General features: G+C 36.5%; 1 long non-coding RNA gene across 1 annotated transcript; it reads right to left on the reverse strand.

The window, feature by feature from the left end:
• Positions 1–596: 596 nt before the first annotated feature.
• On the reverse strand, positions 597–12,242 carry LOC149954649 (uncharacterized). Its single transcript, XR_016478107.1, has 4 exons — positions 12,197–12,242; positions 12,071–12,144; positions 793–822; positions 597–742 (listed from the first exon to the last, which is right to left on the reverse strand). It is a non-coding gene; the product is annotated as an uncharacterized LOC149954649 (long non-coding RNA).
• Positions 12,243–19,785: the final 7,543 nt, after the last annotated feature.

The following is a 19,785-nucleotide window of genomic DNA, read 5'->3' on the forward strand; positions in this document are numbered from 1 at the left end:
GATTAACAGGTGTTAATTAATCGACCTGCCAATCAACCTGTTCAAGGTCAAAAGGGTGAATATTAATGAGCGTGGTATTGTTTAACTAGGTGGATTACCGTTAGGGGTCATTGACCTGTTATATGGATAGTATAGTAACATGTGTTTAGGATCAACAAGTAGTTACACTTGTTTATTATATGTTTGAATATTAATTTTTGGCGGGAAAGTGTAAGCGTCACGTGCATAAATCAACAAGTGGTTAAACTCTTTAGGTTTATTAATGTACACTTATGTTTGACATGAATATTAATATATGGCTAAAGTTTGTACCTTTATAATTAACCGTTAGGGGTAATTGACCTGGTAGCTATATGGTTAACAAATCGTTTTTGGCGCGAATTTAACATGTGTTTCGGTTAGAAAAGCGCGGGAAATTGTAAGCAAGTTAAGGTTTATTAGGAATGGTACGTTTTAACCAATCTGCATGAAAATAGTTTATATGATACAACTAACGTGCGTTAAGCTTAAGAAAGAGACAAAAATAAATATAAACAGTTTATTTTAAATTAAAATTTTAAGGGCGTATTAAAATATATTTAACGAATTACCTTTCCTCAAGTCCAGCACTCGCATCTCCGCCGACAATGACGGGTTTATCAATATCTCCCGATATCCATATCGGGAGAGGTCGAGGGCGTTGGGGAGTTCCCGGGTGTTGGTGGGTCCGAAGGCGTGGAGGGTGGTGGCAACATGTCGGGTCCTATTGTTAGAATTTTTATAAAAGTATAATAAAAAATAGAAAATAATTACTTCGAACTGGTCCTAGGTCCGCGTTTTCTCCTATAATTTAATAATTATCAATTACTTGTTACAGTATATTATAAAAAGTACATTACTTCCGCGTCCTCTCCCCTTCACTACTTTAATAAATTCTGCCGTAGTGTTGGAGGCCCTAAATTTTTAAATTTTTGTTGAAAAGATTCGTATTAAGACGTTTTACAACTTACATTGTAGTTCAGGAACGAAATGTGATAAAACATGAAAAATCGCGCCTTTTATACCCGGTAATCTTAACCCAAATATTTGATTTACTATTTCTATAGCTCGAGGTTAGGTTCGTGTATGGAATTTTTCTCGAGAAAACATTGATTTATTTTAAAAAACCGTTGCGTTAATAGAGTACGTGAAAATTATTACAAAACCATTAGAAAATGGAGTTTCCTAAGCATCCCGCTAGGGGGTTTATTTACCACATGTTGATATAAAAAACCGTTACGAAAAATTACGAGTACCTAAAACCGTTATGAAAATTAGCATGTGTTATAGAAGTTCCTAAGCGTCCCGCTAGGGGATTTTTGTTTATTACGAAAAATTACACATGTATTAATAAAAAAGCGTTTGATAAATTAGCATGTGTTATAGAAGTTCCTAAGCGTCCCGCTAGGGGTTTTGCGACTATAAATAGAGGGACGCGCTTTATTTGCATTTATTTCACAACTTGCATTCGACTTGAAGAAATTGTAAGTACATTTTAAAATTTGGGGAATTACCTTTTTTAAATGACCGTTTATTGTAAGGAAATTATTCTAGCACGATGGAGTTCGACCTCAAAGTAATAGTTTATTAATTCAGTCTATGTTTTACACCATTTAATTTAGTTTAATTTTTAGAATCAATCCGAAACACCCCCCTGCTCCCAGGTCAATAAGGTCCGTCGTCAATTAGATTTCGGAAATAAAGTAAATAATAAGAAAACTCGTTTCGAAGTAGACATCCCGAAGAATCAACCTGATATTATAGATTTAGCATGCCACGAGGTACTCGATAGCCCTTCCAAACAACCGCCATTCAAACCAGTTGATGCGCCACCCAAAAGCACCCTATCCAAGCCAGGTCCATCTCAAGCCGGTCCATCTAAACCAGTAGACGACGGCTGGACGGATATAGTCGTAGAGTTTTCCCGCCATAAAAATTTCGGGATAAAAATTGCAAGTTTCAAAGTTTAGACGTAAGGCGTTACGTCAAAAATAGCGATCGGCCAACCGCGACGAAAGACGGCGTTTGCGTCAAACTAGATTCGGCGTATGAGTTAAAAGAGTATCTAGAACAGATAGTTTATGAAGAAGGTGATTATCAACTAAGAAACGAGAAGGTTGAAATTCTAGCGGGTAGGAGAGGTGAAGTTCTAGTTTACAAGAACCGTGGACGTCACTACGAAAAACTATTAAACTTGCAGAATTCCGGCGAAGTTTACGACGTCGCGACAACGATTCAAACTGTATTAAATATTTACGCAGGACTTTAAAAACACCATGGCCCTCGATCTTAGCACCCGTTTCAAACCCAAAAATTTTTACTCAATAGATAAAAACATTGCCAGTTCTTCTCGAAAGTATAGGTGTAAATCTATGCTATTCGAGTGTAATATTAAAAATTTAGACCAATTAAACCACGCGGATATCAGTAACCAACAGACCCGTATTTTCCAATCGATATTAGACAGAATTACGGCCGATAACTTAGGCTACACACGCGTCAGGGTGGTGGTAATTTCCGATGAGCTGCAAGATCCGATAAATTTTCAATTAATGAATATTAATGAGTTGACAGATGAGAGAATTTTAACGGGGATTGAAAAGGTAGCGCAGTCCGTAAAAACCATTTATCTAGATTCGCCCCTCCGATTTGACCTAATATTTCTTCAAGATACCCCTATGAGAGGTCCCCCTCGCAGCGTTAGAGCCAGAAGCTATGACTGTCTAGATCAGTATATTAACCAGGGTAACACATTTATCCCCATTAGAAATACGGACAATTTATGTTTTACGAGAGCCCTGGCGGTGGGAAGAGTTTTGGCCGACTATCAGCATTTGAAAAGTTTAGGACAGGGTGCTAGTATTAACGAATACCAATTAAAGACAATTAGAAACGGGAAAAGACCCGAACAAGAACTCGAAGCCCAAAAATTACACGCCCTAGCGGGGGTTCCCGAAGGTCCCGTAGAAATAATAGACATTAACCGATTCCAAAATATTTTACCCGACTACAAAATTATATTAATCTCGGCGGACGATAATTTCGATAAAATGTTTATTGGACCTTTCAAAGAAAAACAAATTTTCCTCTTAAAAATTAAAGACCACACCCACGTCGTACGATCTTATTCGGCCATGTTTGGAGCGCAATCTTTCTGTAAATATTGTCTAGTCCTTTTATACAAAAACAAAGAAAAAAAGTCATGACTGCTGACCCAATCTTAAATGTCGCCGCTGTCGCGGCCCCGAAATAAAATCAAATGAGAAACGACTATGTTATTTTGATTTTCAGACAATAACGACTGACAATAAAATTAGACCAATTTTAATCATTTCCGCGATGCAAGAAGCGCCATTTTCGACCAATTATGATTACCGGCAATTTCACGGCTTTAATTGCGTTCAAAATTTCCTAGATTATTTATTAGCATGCCAGGTGACAGTTAATGGTCGGAAAAGAGATACGGTTACGAGGCCGGTCTTTGACAACGTCATATTAATAAGCCATTTCGGGAGTGGTTTCGATACGCTCCTTATTCTTAACGGTCTATTAAAACGAAAAATAAAACCAGAGATAATTTATACCGGTTACAAAGCCCTGGGTATGTTTCTCGCCCAATTTAAAATAGCCTTTATCGATAGTTTCATGTTCCTACCTACAGCCCTTCGAAATTTCTCGAAAACGTTTAAGATTGTCCAAAAGAAAGGTTATTTTTGTTATTCATTCGCTACGGAAGACAATTTAGATTACATCGGCGCCCTCCCCGAGAAAGAATATTTTGGTATCGATAAATTTACGGACGAGGAAATCGTAGAATTTAATCAATGGTACGATTCCCAACGTTACGTCGTTTTTGATCTAAATAAAGTTTTAACCGAATACGCGATCGATGACGTTAAACTTTTACAGAAAGAATTCGATAGTTTTAGAAATTTATTTTTAAAAACCGTCGATTTTGATTTGTTAGGGTCAAACGCCATAACGTTGCCGGGAGCCGTCACAAATTTATTCCTTAGTAGATTTGTCGAACCAAACACTATCGCGATTGTTCCGGGGACCGGTTATAGGAAACGACATAGTGTCAAGGCCCTAAAATGGTTAGCTTATTTGGGAAAAAACTCAACGTGACATTTCAAACGGCTCGATCGCTAGGTGGAGAACATGTCATTTATCCCTATCGATTAGACGGTTATTGTTCCTCACCCGAAATAATTGCCGAATTTTACGGCTGCCATTACCATAAATGCCCACTGCACACTGACCATCAGGCTTACGATAAACAGTTAAAAGATTCAAATTTAAATATTTATCTCAAAACCCTAGACCGCGAAAAATTTTTAAAAAAGGAAAGGCCTAATGCGCAGTTTATTAGTATATGGGAACACGAATATGATGAGTTAGTAGAAGATCCAGCAATTGCGAGTTTTTGCGATTCCCTACCCTTTACCAAACCGATAGGAGCGAGAGACGCCATCCGCGGGGGGAGGGTCGAAAACTTTGTAATTTACGCCGAAGCCACTCCCGATCGACCAATCAAAGTCGTGGATTTTAATAGCATGTACCCTTCCCTCAGATGAGTTCCTATAAATATCCTAAATCGAGCCCCGAAATTATAACTTGTTACTTTAATTTTTCCGTTAACGCTTATTTTGGTCTGATTAAAGCTACGGTGCTGCCACCTACCAATTTAAACCTCCCTATCCTCTCAGCTAAAATTAATAGTAAAATTTATTATACTCTTTGCTACAAATGTGCAGCTGAACAATGTTTCGAATGTACCCATACTGATCGAGAGCGTAGCATAACCGACGTGTGGACGACCCCCGAGTTTTATCTAGCGATAGAGTACGGTTACAAAATTATTACAATTCACGAAGTACATCATTATCGAGAGACATTCGATAAAGATTGTCCGCTATTCGATGACTATATTCGGCTTTTTTTACAAAATCAAAGTTCAAAATTCGTCGTATCGAAAAGACATAATTACATAAGAACAAAAACTTAATTATTTACGAGACTTTAATGAAATTGACGGGTTAGATTTAAAGTTAGACGATATAACCGATAATCCCGCTTTAAAGGCTATTGGCAAACTTAGTCTAAACAGTCTGTGGGGCAAAAATTCCATTAATTTAAATCGAGGCCAAAGTGTTTTTATTAATTCTTATAAGGAATTAGTCGAAATTTTGGCCGATAAAACCAAAGAATTAACAGATTTTAAACTACTAGACGATGATATAGCCTTAGTCACCACTCGTTTTCGGGAAGACTACGTTCCAACTTATCGGAAAGGGTCAGCAACGATAGGCGCGTTTGTAGCTAGTTACGGCCGTATTAAATTATACAAATTAATGGCTCAAATTGGTCCTAATTTAAATTACGTCGATACTGACTCTGCTTTTCTCTATACGAGAAAAGATTTAAATATTCCGCTAGGGACTACCCTAGGTACATTGGCTGACCAGTATCCCAATGAAAATATAAAAGCCTTTGTTTCCTTGGGATGTAAAGCCTATTCAATTTTATTCGAATCTGGAAAGATTGTCACTAAACGTAAGGGCATTACACTGACTAAAAAAAATCAGTCAATTGTCAACTTTGAAGCTTTGAAGGACCTCGCTACACGCAACCAACATTTGAAATACAGCGTCGAAGTCCCATTTAACGTGAAACGTTTAAAAACTGGGCAGCTATTCCAAAAACCAGCTGAAAAACTAGTTGGATTTACGTCTAACAAGCGAATCTTCAAGAGCGACGGTACCAGTATTCCCTTCGGCTACAAAAATGTCAGTAACGCGGCTCAAGTTTAAATCACCGACCACGTTCCTCATCAGTGGACCGAGTCGATGCGGAAAAACAGTTTGGACTTTTCGGCTTTTAAAAAATCAACACACGCTGTTCGAGAAACCTCCCGAGCGAATCATTTATTGTTATATTTGATCGGAAAAATTCAATGAGCTTAAAAAAATTATACCTGATATCGAGTTTCATCAGGGTTTATTAAGTGAGAAACCGGAAGAAATATTTGATAGTTCTATAAATAACTTGCTCGTTCTCGACGATCTCTCTCAAAGTTGTTTAAATAACGTGTACGTTTCGGAATTATGTCGTGTTGGTAGTCACCACTTAAATTTAACTATATTATTCTTAACCCAAAATGTTTTTGGTCAAGGTCGAGCGGCTCGCGATATTAGCTTGAACTCATCGTACATTGTTCTATTTAAGAGTCCGCGTGATCCTAGTCAGATTAAATGTCTCAGTCGACAAGTATATCCTAATAACCCAAATTTTCTAAGTACTGTGTACTATAATGTAACTGCTTCCTGACCCTATTCCAGTATTGTTTTAGACTTAAATCAAGAAACACCAGAACATTTCAAAGTGCGAACAAATTGCTTATTTGAAGAGGGCCCAATGATAACTTTTCTAGAGTAATGGTGACGGGTTTAAAAATAATGTTTAAAAAAAATTTATTCTGTTAAATATATTCTATAAAAAAATATGTGAAAATGTTTTCATTGTATAAATTCTTTATGTTTTTTGAATAAATTTGAATGTATTTATAAAATTGTTTCATTGCGTAAGATGACTTGGCCACGAGCGATACGGGAACATAAACCTTATTTAACGCTCATTAAAAAACCTTCCCCCAGTCAGCGCAAATTTTTAATTAAAAACGCTAGTCCCGAACTCTATTTCTAATATTTGTCTTAATATTACCCGGGGGCGCTACCTGTAGGCGCAAATAGGAAAAAATATTACAGTGCTATAAAGCGTGCATCAGAAAACTTGCTCGTAAAAATTTAACCGACTTATATCGTCGAAAAATTCTAATATCTCAGCGAGGTGGATTCTGGGGTCCAATTCTCGGTTTATTAATTCCCGTGGTTTTTAACCGTATTATTAATCGATGAAAAAATTCGTTTTAGTCCCCGCTGATAGCTATTTTAGCGATACGGCCAAATTAATAGACATTATTCAAAATCAAATGAAAAGTATCATAAATAAACCGATTAAAGTAGGGAGAGAGGAGGATACGTTACGAGAGTATTTAACTATGCTTCAAAGGTACTTTAAAATTAAAGAATTTTAAGGAGTCCCCGCCGTTCGTTTAGAGCCCCCACCGATGCCTCCTCCATCGAATACGTTAGCTCCTCTTCTCGCACCGGCGCAGATTATACAGCCCGTGGCCCCTCTTCTCGCACCGGCGCAGATGATACGACCCGTAGCTACACCAACAAATTCTCCGAGAAATGTCTCTCGCGGTTCCCCCGTTTCAACCAGTACTACGTTGATTTCTCCCGATCCGATTCCCGTTTATAATAAAATAATAATAATAATAATAATAAATAATAATCAGCTAGGCTAATACCCAAGGCACCACCTTAGGCCTAAGTCATCAAGCGACTTTTGAAGCCGAGACCCCCTCTTCGACCTACTCCCCCAGTCCCGGAGTTTCTACCGGATCATTTGATAGCGGAGTCAACACCGAATATTCCAGAAGCCGTCCACGAAGCACTCCGCCGCGAGTTTGATCCTCTTTCAAGTAGTACACCACGCCGTTCCGAAAGTACCAGTAACATAAGGAACCTCTTCAATACGTCTGAAGGCGCGACGGGTACTACACGAGACAGCAACGCAACGTACAGGCCATCGGCTGAAAGCGTGGAGAATTTGTCGGAGGCTGTGTCTCTACCATTTTCGGATAAAGATATAAAAACGAATGAAAAGCACGTGAAGAGGAGACTAAATGTTCGCCAACCTTATCCGACACCTAAAAACAGACGCCGCGCATTAAGCCCTCTCAAAAAATGGAAAGATTGATACAATATAAATTTTATTGATTACAATATTTATTTTCGTGATTCATTAAATGCAGACACATATTCCATAACGAGATTATGTCATTGATATATAGACTATCATTATACATATCTAATATTTCTCTATAAGTATACCCCGAACATTTACATACGATATAAAATAAACAATGCGCACCGCATGTTTCCGAGTCAATCTGTTGGATAATATTTTTATTATATACCCACTTTTTAGCTAAATGACCCAAGTTAAAATTGTACGTAACAGGTGAATTTCCAAACGAACAGAAAAATTCTCCCTTTCCCGATTCAATAAACACAGCGACCCAATGGGAACCTGGTTCCGTCGAATCGTCCGTATTTATAATAAAACAATACGTTTTCTGTTTCGGCGGTTTTTTGGGAATCGCGTCTTTGGAAAATGTAGCAATATAAAATGGGCGCGTTCTATAATCACATTTCAAAAATTCATAGAGCTGATTAGTATTCATGATAGAATCTTTTGTAGTTCTTCGGGATAGAATGAACCCAAGATGACTTGTTTATTTTTATCTTGTATGACGTAAACAGGACGAGGTCTATTAATCACTCTCTTAATAGTAAACACTTCCTTCGACCAGTATCCCTTGTAGCCTTTAGTAAACACTTTCGGGGCTTTTGTTAATCGAACACGTTCACCGACTTTGAATTTGGCTTTTTCCCTAATAGATTTTTTACCGTAAAGATTTTTACAAACTAAATGCTCATTATCAACCGTTACTTCACACGGTTTGAACCCGGTCGACCTGTGTACACTGTTATTATACGATCTAACAATTTTCGGTAAATCCTTAATGAAATTTGGTTTCTTAGTTTTAGTAATTAAACGATAAATTTTGTTTTCGAGAATTCTTTTGGCGCGTTCTACGATTCCGCATTTTATGTCCCCGTAACTTACAAAATGTTTTATATCGTTCTTTTTTAAATAATCCTGTACGGTCTTATTAAGAAATTCCTTCCCTTGATCCGTATTTATTTTCATGGGTTTATTAACTTTGTGAATTTTTTTAGAGCCTGTAGAACGTCTTTCCCGCTCTTTGTTTTCAAAGGTAACGCGGATAAAAAGCGCGATAAAACGTCAATGTTAACTAAAATATAATTATAATCCGTTTTCAACTCGTCCAAAACTATTAAATCCATTTGATGAATTTCATTCAGTGACGTCACGTATGTCGGTGTACGTGCAAATTTAAGCTTTCGGTCTCTATGCAACGTATAGGGGTCTTGCGTCAATAACCATTTTTGAATTTTTGTCTTTGGAATTAAGGGCAAACTTTTTTCTAATCGCTTGACACCGCCTAATCCCCCTGGATTTTCAGGATCGTATTAGACCTTCTCTATAGTTTTATTCATGGCCGCGCGCTTTGACCTTTTAACTTGTACTAAAAATTAAACAAACCATATTCTTAAATTTATACCATTTTATTAAAACAAAAATTCTGTAATAATTTCATCGTACCGGAACTTGGTTTAACATAAACTTGTTAATTTTACACACATCAACAGACAAAGGCCCCATTATTTCAAAGGATTGCGATTCTTTTGATCTTGATCCTCGCTTCAGGGCCCCGTTGGACTCTGACTTGAACGTATCTAACCACATTTCCGTTGGTTTGGTCGTGGAGTCCATATAAAAGAGGCTATTTTGGAGTTGCGAATTTTTTGCATCTTCTCCATAGTTGACTAATTTTTCAATGTACGAACTGTAAGCGTAGCAGTTGTTCGCGGACTGGGTAGAAGTATCCCCGAGATAACAATCGCATTGACTAAAAAGCGACCCTATTAGATTATTCGTTGGTGCCACTTTTGTTTCAACGGCAGGGACATTCGATCCATCATTATGTAAAAGTCTCAGTTTCAATTTTAACATAGTTTTTGATAAATCCATATATAAATCTTCCGACGTGGGAATAAAAAATTCCAGAGGGCCATTGTCCGATAAATTGTTTGTTGGTAAATATCTTATTTCCGTTGTGGTAATTACATTAGTATTGACCAATGGGCGTTGATAAATATCCAGCTGACTTAGCATTTCCTCGTAAACCGCCATTATTATCTTAAAAAGTCAAGTTTGGTTCTTTTTGTAACTCTCCGTTTGGACTCTTTTTTTCGTTTCCTAATGGGGTCCGTTCGTCGTTTACGGCAGCCGCTGCCATACTGATTTCTCGTTAATCGATCAGCCGCTTTATGTAATAAATTGCTACCGGCGATTCTTAAATTGTTCTTTAACGTTTCTTTTGGGTCATGGCCTTGTTTTAAATCTTGCCACCATCTCTTGCCTACTCCAAAAGCCTCATTGGTCACGGGTTTGATAATGGGTGTTATATATTTTATCAGCTTTTAAAAAATTCCGCCCACGCCTGTGCCCCGTTGATAAACAGGTCCGGCAAAAAATGGTCCGCCACCATATTGTTCGCGGTAATATTTGAAATAACTTTAACTCTCGGCCATTTCGTCTCAAATGAAGTCTAACGACACTTTTACCATTTATAAAGGCTATTGTTTCGCCAAAATCCGTTTTCATGTCAATGTCAACTATTTCTGTATTATTCGTTCTCAGAGGATAGTAATCAATTTTGTCAAAACTAATAGATTTTTCAAACGGTTTATCATTTCCAGCTAGCGGTATTATTTTCATCAAAGGGGCAAACGTATCGCCTACATATTGAGGGTATATTAAATTTGAATATATATATAGTGTTCTGGCTCCCATTGATAAATCAGCAGCGTAGAGACTATCTGTATTGGCCAAGAGTTCACTAAAGCGCGTAAAGCCTAACATTTCAACGAGACCTTTCTCAGATGAATGAAATATAATTGCAAACCCCGCCGCGGCTCCAATGTGAACGGAACCATTATGGTTAATGGTTAATTTAAATTTATCCCTTATTTCCTCATCCAAGGTCAACATCATTGCGTCTAAAATGTCTTGGATACTCGAGTAAGCACCAGTCGGTATTTGATAATCGATTCGAGTTTCGACTCTAAACGCGGCGTCTTGTACATTATCACTTCTAATTTCAATGTAATTAAAGCTATTTAACGACAAGGACTTTATATAACCAGCAAAAGGTTTCGTACAAAAATATGACCCAATATGAAATCCGTCTTTCTGATATGGATTTATGTTAGGTTCAAAATCGAGAAGCTCTTTAATTGGTCCATTGGGAATTCTAATATGGTAGTTATTGGTGGTTATCAAATTCCAACAGAGCCCGTTTGGTTTCGCGTGGAGTTCAATTTTAATTTCATTATCAAGCCCGAATTCTTTTAAACTTTCATTAAGCGCTGCAATAAGTTTTCGCACGACACTATATCGAAGGATATTGCCATTCTGGTCTTTCTCCCCTTCAATTTTACCCACTTTCACTGATATTTTAAAGTATGTAAACGGTTGCACGTTTTTAACGGTTGTCGTGGAAACTGCTAAAAATGACCTGTTATTTTCTGTAATATTTTCCCATGTTGGTGGTAAAATAGTTTCGCTAATTCCAACTTCAAAATTTGAAGGTACATTTAAAGGTCGTCCGAAATTTACTTTATAAGTAGACGCTGTATTTTCCGGGTATAAATCGCTCGAAGCGTTACTCGGTAATGTTAAAAATAGATCGTCCATTGCAAAAATAATATGGCCACTAGCCTGAACCAACGCGTAAACTTTAATTAGATACGATATTAACAACTGGTTATATACTATGACATTCCCTTCTAATTTATAGGGCTATTCACCTCTAGTTATCGATAACCTGATTCTGATTTCCAGTTTTTCCTGGATTTACTGATATAAAAGGACGGGATTTTTTCCATGTATTCTCACAATTCGTTAATGTTTCTGATAAAAAGTCTTACGTTCCTTATGAAAAATCAACAATCTACTAGTAGCTGGGATCCCTCTCGACATGGTAATATACTTATAATAGCATTCAAATTATTGTATAATATTCCACCAAAAAATGTGTGTAAAGCTAGCCTTAAAACAACTTAATGTTTCCCCGATATACGTTCTAAAACGCCTCACTTGGTGGCGCTGGAGAAACTTTTTGACGAGGCCTCGTACCCACTTTAACGCGCCCCCCGACCTCCCATAAATCTTTCTATCATACACCTTATTTAAATTGAATAATACAATATATGTATATATATACGGCCCAAAAAAAACAAAATACTAGTTCAAAATTATAGTTTTTTACCTTGTCAAATGGCATTGATGAGTCCGTTACTGTTCGTTGAGCTTTACCAATGGCCGTTAGTAATGGCGTACATCCTAGAACGTTAAAATATTTAAAAAATGTTCATTTATAAGCCTAAAAGTTTACCTGGAAAGTATGCGGCCAATATAATTTCTAGAAATCTAAAAAAAATGTTAAAAGTTACGCGGTTAGATACTTAGCACAATTTAGTTCCCATTAGCAATAACTAGAGTGCCCGAAGTCCTATTTAAAACGCTCAAAACTTTAAACATTGTCTTAACAATACTCCTGGCTTAACTTTCTTATGGCGAATGTCGATTTCGACCGCGTTGCTTAAGATGCTGGGTGAAGAAAGTGGCGCCATCTAACTTAAATAATATATATAAAAAATTTAGTAATTTATAAAGTGTTATTAATATTGGTATATAATAAACAAACTAGACTGATATTTATGCTATATTTTTAAAAAAGTTTTTGTTCGAAAATATATTTTTATGCTAATCTTGCAACGTAATACATAGATGGCGCTAGTGCGCTTGGAAAGGAGAGATTTTGGCAATTTTTCGGGAGGCGAGTTGCTTAAAATTATCGGTTAGGTTAAATGTTATATTATATTAATTATAAAGTGTTATTAATATTGGTATATATTAAACAAATTAGACTGATATTTATTTTATATATTTTTAACAGCCCGAAAATATATTTTTATGGCAGTGATTTAGTACAATAGATGGCGCTAGTGCACTTGGAAAGTAGGGATTTTCGTGGAGGCGCGGTAAATTCGAAATGTCAATATAAAAATGTTAAGTTATTTATCGTAAACTTTATTGTTATGCTTTGTATAATAGGAATAATGGCCATCTGGTATAATGAATTCAATACGAGTTCTATGGGAGTCAAAAGAGTTTCAGCAACGAAATATTTGGACACTGCTAATCCTGGACTATGGACATCTGAAGAAGTCTTATATTTCGAATTAGAGGATGAAAGTCAAAAAGAGTTTCAGCAACTAAATATTTGGACACTGCTCATCCTGGACTCTGGACATCTGAAGGAGTCTTATATTTAGAGATATATGGTTCGGTGTTGGGCAAACCGAAAATGTTCAATAATTGTACATTAATACACCTTTTCAAAGAGTTTAACCACGCGGCGCTTTCCTATGGAATAATGGCCATCTGGTATATTAAGTTCAATAGGCATTCATAACTGATTATAGAGTTTGTGGTGACTAGACAAAATATGGTCTATGGTTTCTCTTTATATTTCTGAAGTTGAGAACAAAAATTTATATTCATGTCAGACATTAATAAACCTAACAAGTTTAACTTGTTAATCGAGGCTTACAATTTCCCGCGCTTTTCTAACCGAAACACATGTTAAATTCGCGCAAAAAACGATTTGTTAACCATATAGCTACCAGGTCAATTACCCCTAACGGTTAATTATAAAGGTACAAACTTTAGCCATATATTAATATTCATGTCAAACATAAGTGTACATTAATAAACCTAAAGAGTTTAACCACTTGTTGATTTATGCACGTGACGCTTACACTTTCCCGCCAAAAAATAATATTCAAACATATAATAAACAAGTGTAACTACTTGTTGATCCTAAACACATGTTACTATACTATCCATATAACAGGTCAATGACCCCTAACGGTAATCCACCTAGTTAAACAATACCACGCTCATTAATATTCACCCTTTTGACCTTGAACAGGTTGATTGACAGGTCGACTAATTAACACCTGTTAATCTCATTAATTATTCAGGTCACGCGCGCGTGACACGCGCCCGAGGGGGGCGGAATCGCGATTCCCCGCTTCATTCCCCCCGTCACACAGCTGTGGACGCGTGGGGGAAAGCACGGTGCGCCCCCACGTGTATCCAGGAAGACGGGGGTTAACTACTGCTATCCAATCGTAATTTCACTGCTCTTAACCATTCATCACTTCGAATTGCGGTACGATTTTCTAGAGTTGTTTTTATTTGAAAAGTTTCAACCAAATGTACTTTTCCTTTATTTAACAATGGTTTTCGAACTGATCTACATACATCTTCACCACATAACAAGCAATATTGTTTAAAATCAAAAGTTGACGTCTTCGATCTTAAATGTGTTTCCTCATTTTCAGTAGACGTACTGGCCTCTTGTAATTTTTTAATATTATCGTCACGAGTATATTCCCTTCTGCAGTTGTCATGTAACCGAACCTCGGACAGATTTTGGAGTTTTTCATGCAGCCAGTCTTTCCTTCTTAAACTTGCACTTACGAACGTTTTTAATCCGCTCGTAAGTATTGTAGTTTTTCTACTATTTAATAACTCGTCACAGATTATACATTTATTATCCATTTTAAATGAAGAAAAATACAAAATATTTTAGAGTTTTAAAACTCAATCGCGACTGACCCCATGCTTAGGTAAAAATTAACTCAATTATTTTTGTTTTCTTTATGGTACGAGGTCCAATTTAAGTGTTTCGATGCCCTCTCACCTCCAAGGTCGTTTCGGCGAACAACCGTACGAAGATCGAAAAAAAAGCCGTAGGTCGTAACAGCTCGGAGATAGGTCGTCGTGTCCATATTTGTCAAAAGGGTTTTTTTTTAACAGCAGCGAAATTCAAGTATTTCTCCCTTGCGTAGGGTCACACGAAGTAATTACACAACCGGAAATAAAATTAAGCCAAACTATTAAAAAGATAGTTTTCAATCAAATACCCAAATAATTAAAGCAATTAACAGTGGTCCTTATCGAAAATAGGCTCTGATTAGAAAGTACGATCAGTTGAAGCGTAATCGCAATTCGCGAGTAAGGCGGGTCGGACTTCACGTGACGTGTGACCAATGCACAAAATTATACCCTAGCATTATATGTAAATAATTCCATACTGCCGGGATTGTGCCTAAAAAGAATAAGTGCAATTTGATAGTTTACGTTACTTCTAAAAAGTAATAAATCACAATTCTTTCCAAGTGGCCTAACATATCAAGCATAATTACGCACTTCCGGTGCATAATATGACTAAATACCTTGAACATTTTAAGTATTTTTTCATGTAAATCGGATAAGCCATACGAGAGATATTGAATTTTAACTGAATTTTGGCCGCCATTTTCTAAGATGGCGGAAATAAGACCAATGGGAGAACACCGGAGACCACACCACGTGAAAGAGCGCCCCAAAATCTATAAAGTAGGAAACTTTCAGCTTTGTGTTAATTGGTTGCGGGTCAAAACCTATTTTCCTGTACTATATTTCAAATTCGAAAATAACTACCTTCTGAAATTAAACGAATGTTTAGTTATTTTTTATATTACGATTCAATTTGCGACCGAAAACTACGGGTACGACCTCTTTTAACGGCAGAAGAAAACAGTAAGAGGAAATTGCTTTATTATTACAATTCAAAACAGAACAGCATTGAGTGCCAGCTTTACACATTTTTGATTCTTAGCAGACGCTACACACTCAAGAAGTGGCGTGAAAACTTCAGCGAATAATGCATCATTACAGTTTTAAAAGCGTTTAAATTTGCATTGAACCTGGGCTGCATTAAGCCGCGATTTCGTTACTTGGCAGTTTCCAAACACAAGGAGCAATTCGCAGAAGCTTGTTAGTCCTTACAATGTTTGTCACATAATGATTTACGTTGCATTGGCGAAACCGACTATCATTTAATAATTTTGCACTGAATGAATGGGAAGTGTCATACTTATTTTACTATGTTACTTATGCTATATCTCGCCCGCACTCACTAGCTTGAGATCTGCTGATGCTCGCAGATTTTTTAGCGCCTCAATCGTTGATCCTAACATTTCACTCTTTTTGGATCGTTTAAATTGGCGCTCCTCTCATTTTCGATTTGTAATATTTTAAATGCTTAAAAACCGCTCAAAATTAAAGGAGCGCCCATAAAATTCTTCAATGTACGTGTTCCATAAAAGCAATACGAATAGTCCGGGCCATGCAGACGAGTCGTAAGGGGAGGGGGGAGGTTGAAAATTGAAAATTTATGAAAAAAAAACACTTAAAAGGCTGGAAGTAGGGGTGCAAATCAACAACATTTCTAATCCGCTCCAAGGGATCGAAATGGGGTTGGGAATCAACAACATTTCTAATCCGCTTCTAGGGATCGAAGGGGGAGGGGGCGGCAAATTGGAAAATCTATAACAATGATTTAGAGTTTCGAGGGAGTCGTGTAATTGAAAAGAACCAGCGACTATTGCTCCAACACTTGGGGAAAATGCTTATCGCCGCCCCTGTTTAAACCAGACAGTCTCGGAAACCATGTTTAAAGCCAGTGAGGTTCTAAACAGACTTAAGTTAATGTACTAAATATAGACCTCAGTATCTTTCCTGAACTTTTTTAGAAATGTAAAACGTCTTTCTGTAAGACCGACGATAAATATCCAAAACCCTAGCACAAATCATTGCATGACGGTGTAGTTTTTCCTACACACTAATTTCCTAAAAAACACACATTAAAGGGTTGAAATGTCAGCATAGGCATACTGTGCATTCTCTAGGACTAGACCTATTTGTGGGTAAATTATGACCACTCGAAAAACCAAAACGCGACCGTAAGTTGTAACTTTTTCCGTGTGGAATTTGTATATTTCATTTCAGTAAGTAAATTATCAAATAAGACTAATAATATCATTCAATTTAATGAAATATAATTTATATAAAACATTATGCATTGTTATAATACATTCTAAATAAATTAGATCAAACAATTAAACCTTTCCGTTAATATTCTTAATCATATATAAATTATCTTCCGTCGCGTACCCTACTTCGTCGTAAAATGTATTTTTCCACCCTACAGAATGTTGACAGATTGAAACTTGAAACTGGTAAACTAGCCCAAGGGGACCTACTGAGCGAAATAAATTGTCATTGGCTAGCTGCATAAGCAGCCGATGCCGGGATGGTGACGTCAGTGGGAAGTCAGAAGCTCAGATTTCCGCATTGAAATCAATGCTGTAGTATTGTCTTATCGCCGTATCTTTGACATATTTTAGTAATTAAATGAAATTAGTATCCATTAAGACCATTTTATGATCACTAAATTATGTAAACTAAAGTAAGTAACCCAAAAATTCATTTAAATAAATGCAATATATATTTTTATTTGGTTTAAAGATCTTAGCCGGTAGTAAGCCTAGGCGAAAACAGTGACGATTTCACGATTCGAGGAGCTGAAGAAATTAGGAATAGTTAATCATTAAGTGATTGACTCGATTGAATAAAGTAAATTAAGCCAGTAAACGGATTAGAAAATGTAATCAAGATTTTTAAAACAAAAGCATGTTAAAATATTACTGTGAATCTCTATTTCAGATATAATAAAGATAATAATGGTAAACGTGTGTACTTAGGCAGCCCTTTAGCTCAAAATTCGTGCTTTTTCTCGTTCAGGTAGACTAACTTCCCTTAATTAGTCTCCAGTAAGAGATAGTCGTCTCTATCTTGATCTGGTTACCCTCTACAAGCTCCTCCATTATCCGAATCAATCTTATTTTTCATATTTGGTCTCTACCTTCTGAACGAGAGGCAACAGTCGTAAGCTATGACTCCGGCACTCTAAATGTGACTCGTTAAAATTATCCTTTTTTCCTCGGGTTATTATTCCCTGGAACTACTTCCCAGATGACATTGTGTGCGCGGGCACTCTGGATGTCTTCAAGAAAAAATTGTCAAATGTCACTTTTTGTAATTTAATTTAACCACCCATGTGGTTTCCTATTTATATCTTAACTCTCGGGTTCTTCGGTCTTCTGACCCTAGCCCCCACCTGGACTCTTGAGAAAAAAAGTATTTAGTTATTGTTTTGATCTCAATCTTTATATTTAACTACATATAATTAGTAGTTACAACTCTACTGAAATTGAAGTTTGATCAATAGTTATTTGTAATATTTATATAATTAAGTGATTTCTAATAACTTTATGAATAATTTTTCCTTTTATATTCTTAAAACGGAAATATTTTATTTAAGTTTAATAAACAATTATAATTAAATACTTTGATAAATGAGATATTGCTCGTTTTACATATAATGGAATTATTAATACCGAGTTTTTCCCAAAAACAAAAATAGACCTTCCTCTTTTAGCCACCTTAAATAATGAAAACTTCAGAGCATTTGTACTTTAAATAGTGCAAATCATATAACAGACTATTCAGTTTATTAATTAGCATATGTAAAGGTAATTTTAATTGAAAACGATGCTTTAAAAAACTATTAAAGAAAGCAATGTCTACACACAGTAAAGATTGCAACAGGTCTTTAGGCTTCCCACTGACGTCATAGCTGGCGTAGAAGACCGAAGAGCAGACGACGGGAAAATGATAACCCCGCTAAGTAGGCAACCTTTATTAGCGTATTTATGTTTTATGAACCTTGAACCTAGCCTTAGTAGTAGTACTACAAAAGAATCTGTACAAAGCCGCAAGCGAGAAATGTTGCTCCTGGTGCCAAAACAACAAAATTGTGCCTTAGACGGAATCTATTCACTAATCACTACTCACAAGGTATTTTAGAAAATCTAAGAAAAGTGTGATTTTAGATACAATAGAATTGACGACGGGCAGCATTTAGTTTTATGCAGAAAACAAAATATAATTGTTAACAAGAATAAACAATCAACCTTAATTTTTTTATTTTATTTTCACTCAATATACAGGGTCTTTTTTTTTGCTCGGAAAAGTGTTTGTTTTCAAAAACTATTTATAGTACCGATTTCAAATTTGGAAGGTCAATTCTCTATACCGGGGGACATCAGTTTGAAAATTTGAGCGTTTTCGGTAATGTTTTTCACCAATTTTGAAAAATTATTTTTCGACCACTAGGTGCGAGATAAAAAATTTCTATTATAAAGTTGTAGGCCGTCATCGAAAACCCTTAAAAATTGTTCACTCGACGAAAAACAACTTATTTATCAGTGAAAATTCGAGCTTGAAAAATTTACAAGTTGGTGAAGCCAAATTACGATTGTTTGAAACGATAATTGAAAAGGGAACAAGTCTAATACAAACGTAGTAGAGTTTTCACACTTGAAAAAATGTACACGTTTGGTTTTTAAATGCAGATATTTTATTCACATAAATTTTTACAAAACATTTTCAATAATATCACCATTGGCTGCAACACAGGTTTGTGCGCGGACAATTAAGTTCTCAAACGCTTTCTCTACCATTTCTGGTGTGACGTCTCGGCAAGCACTGATTATTCGTCTAATGAGTTCCTCCCTAGTTTCAATGGGCGTGGCGTATACCTTTGCTTTAACGAATCCCCAGAGAAAATAATCCAGCGGTGTTAGGTCAGGTGACCTTGCTGGCCAATGCACTGGACCATTTCTCCCTATCCACCTTTCAGGAAACTCGTTGTTGAGGTGCTCAGTTACTTGCCGGGAAAAATGCGGAGGGGCGCCATCTTGCTGAAACCACAACTGACGTCTTTCAGCCAATGGAAGGTCGTCGATTGCGTCACTCAGTTCGTTCTGTAGAAAATGTAAATACCTTTGGCCGTTGAGGTTCGTCGGCAGGAAAAAGGGACCAATCAAACGGTTTCCAACAAGTCCAACCCAAACATTGACCCGTTCAAATTGAACCTGGTGATGATATTCAAAACCCCAATGTGGGTTGATGTCAGACCAAAGATGGTTGTTTTGATGATTAAAGGGCCCATCTCTAGAAAAT

Source organism: Leiobunum rupestre, chromosome 2 (genome assembly GCF_980474605.1).
Source record: "Leiobunum rupestre chromosome 2, qqLeiRupe1.1.hap1, whole genome shotgun sequence".
Classification (NCBI taxonomy): Eukaryota; Metazoa; Arthropoda; class Arachnida; order Opiliones; family Sclerosomatidae; genus Leiobunum; species Leiobunum rupestre.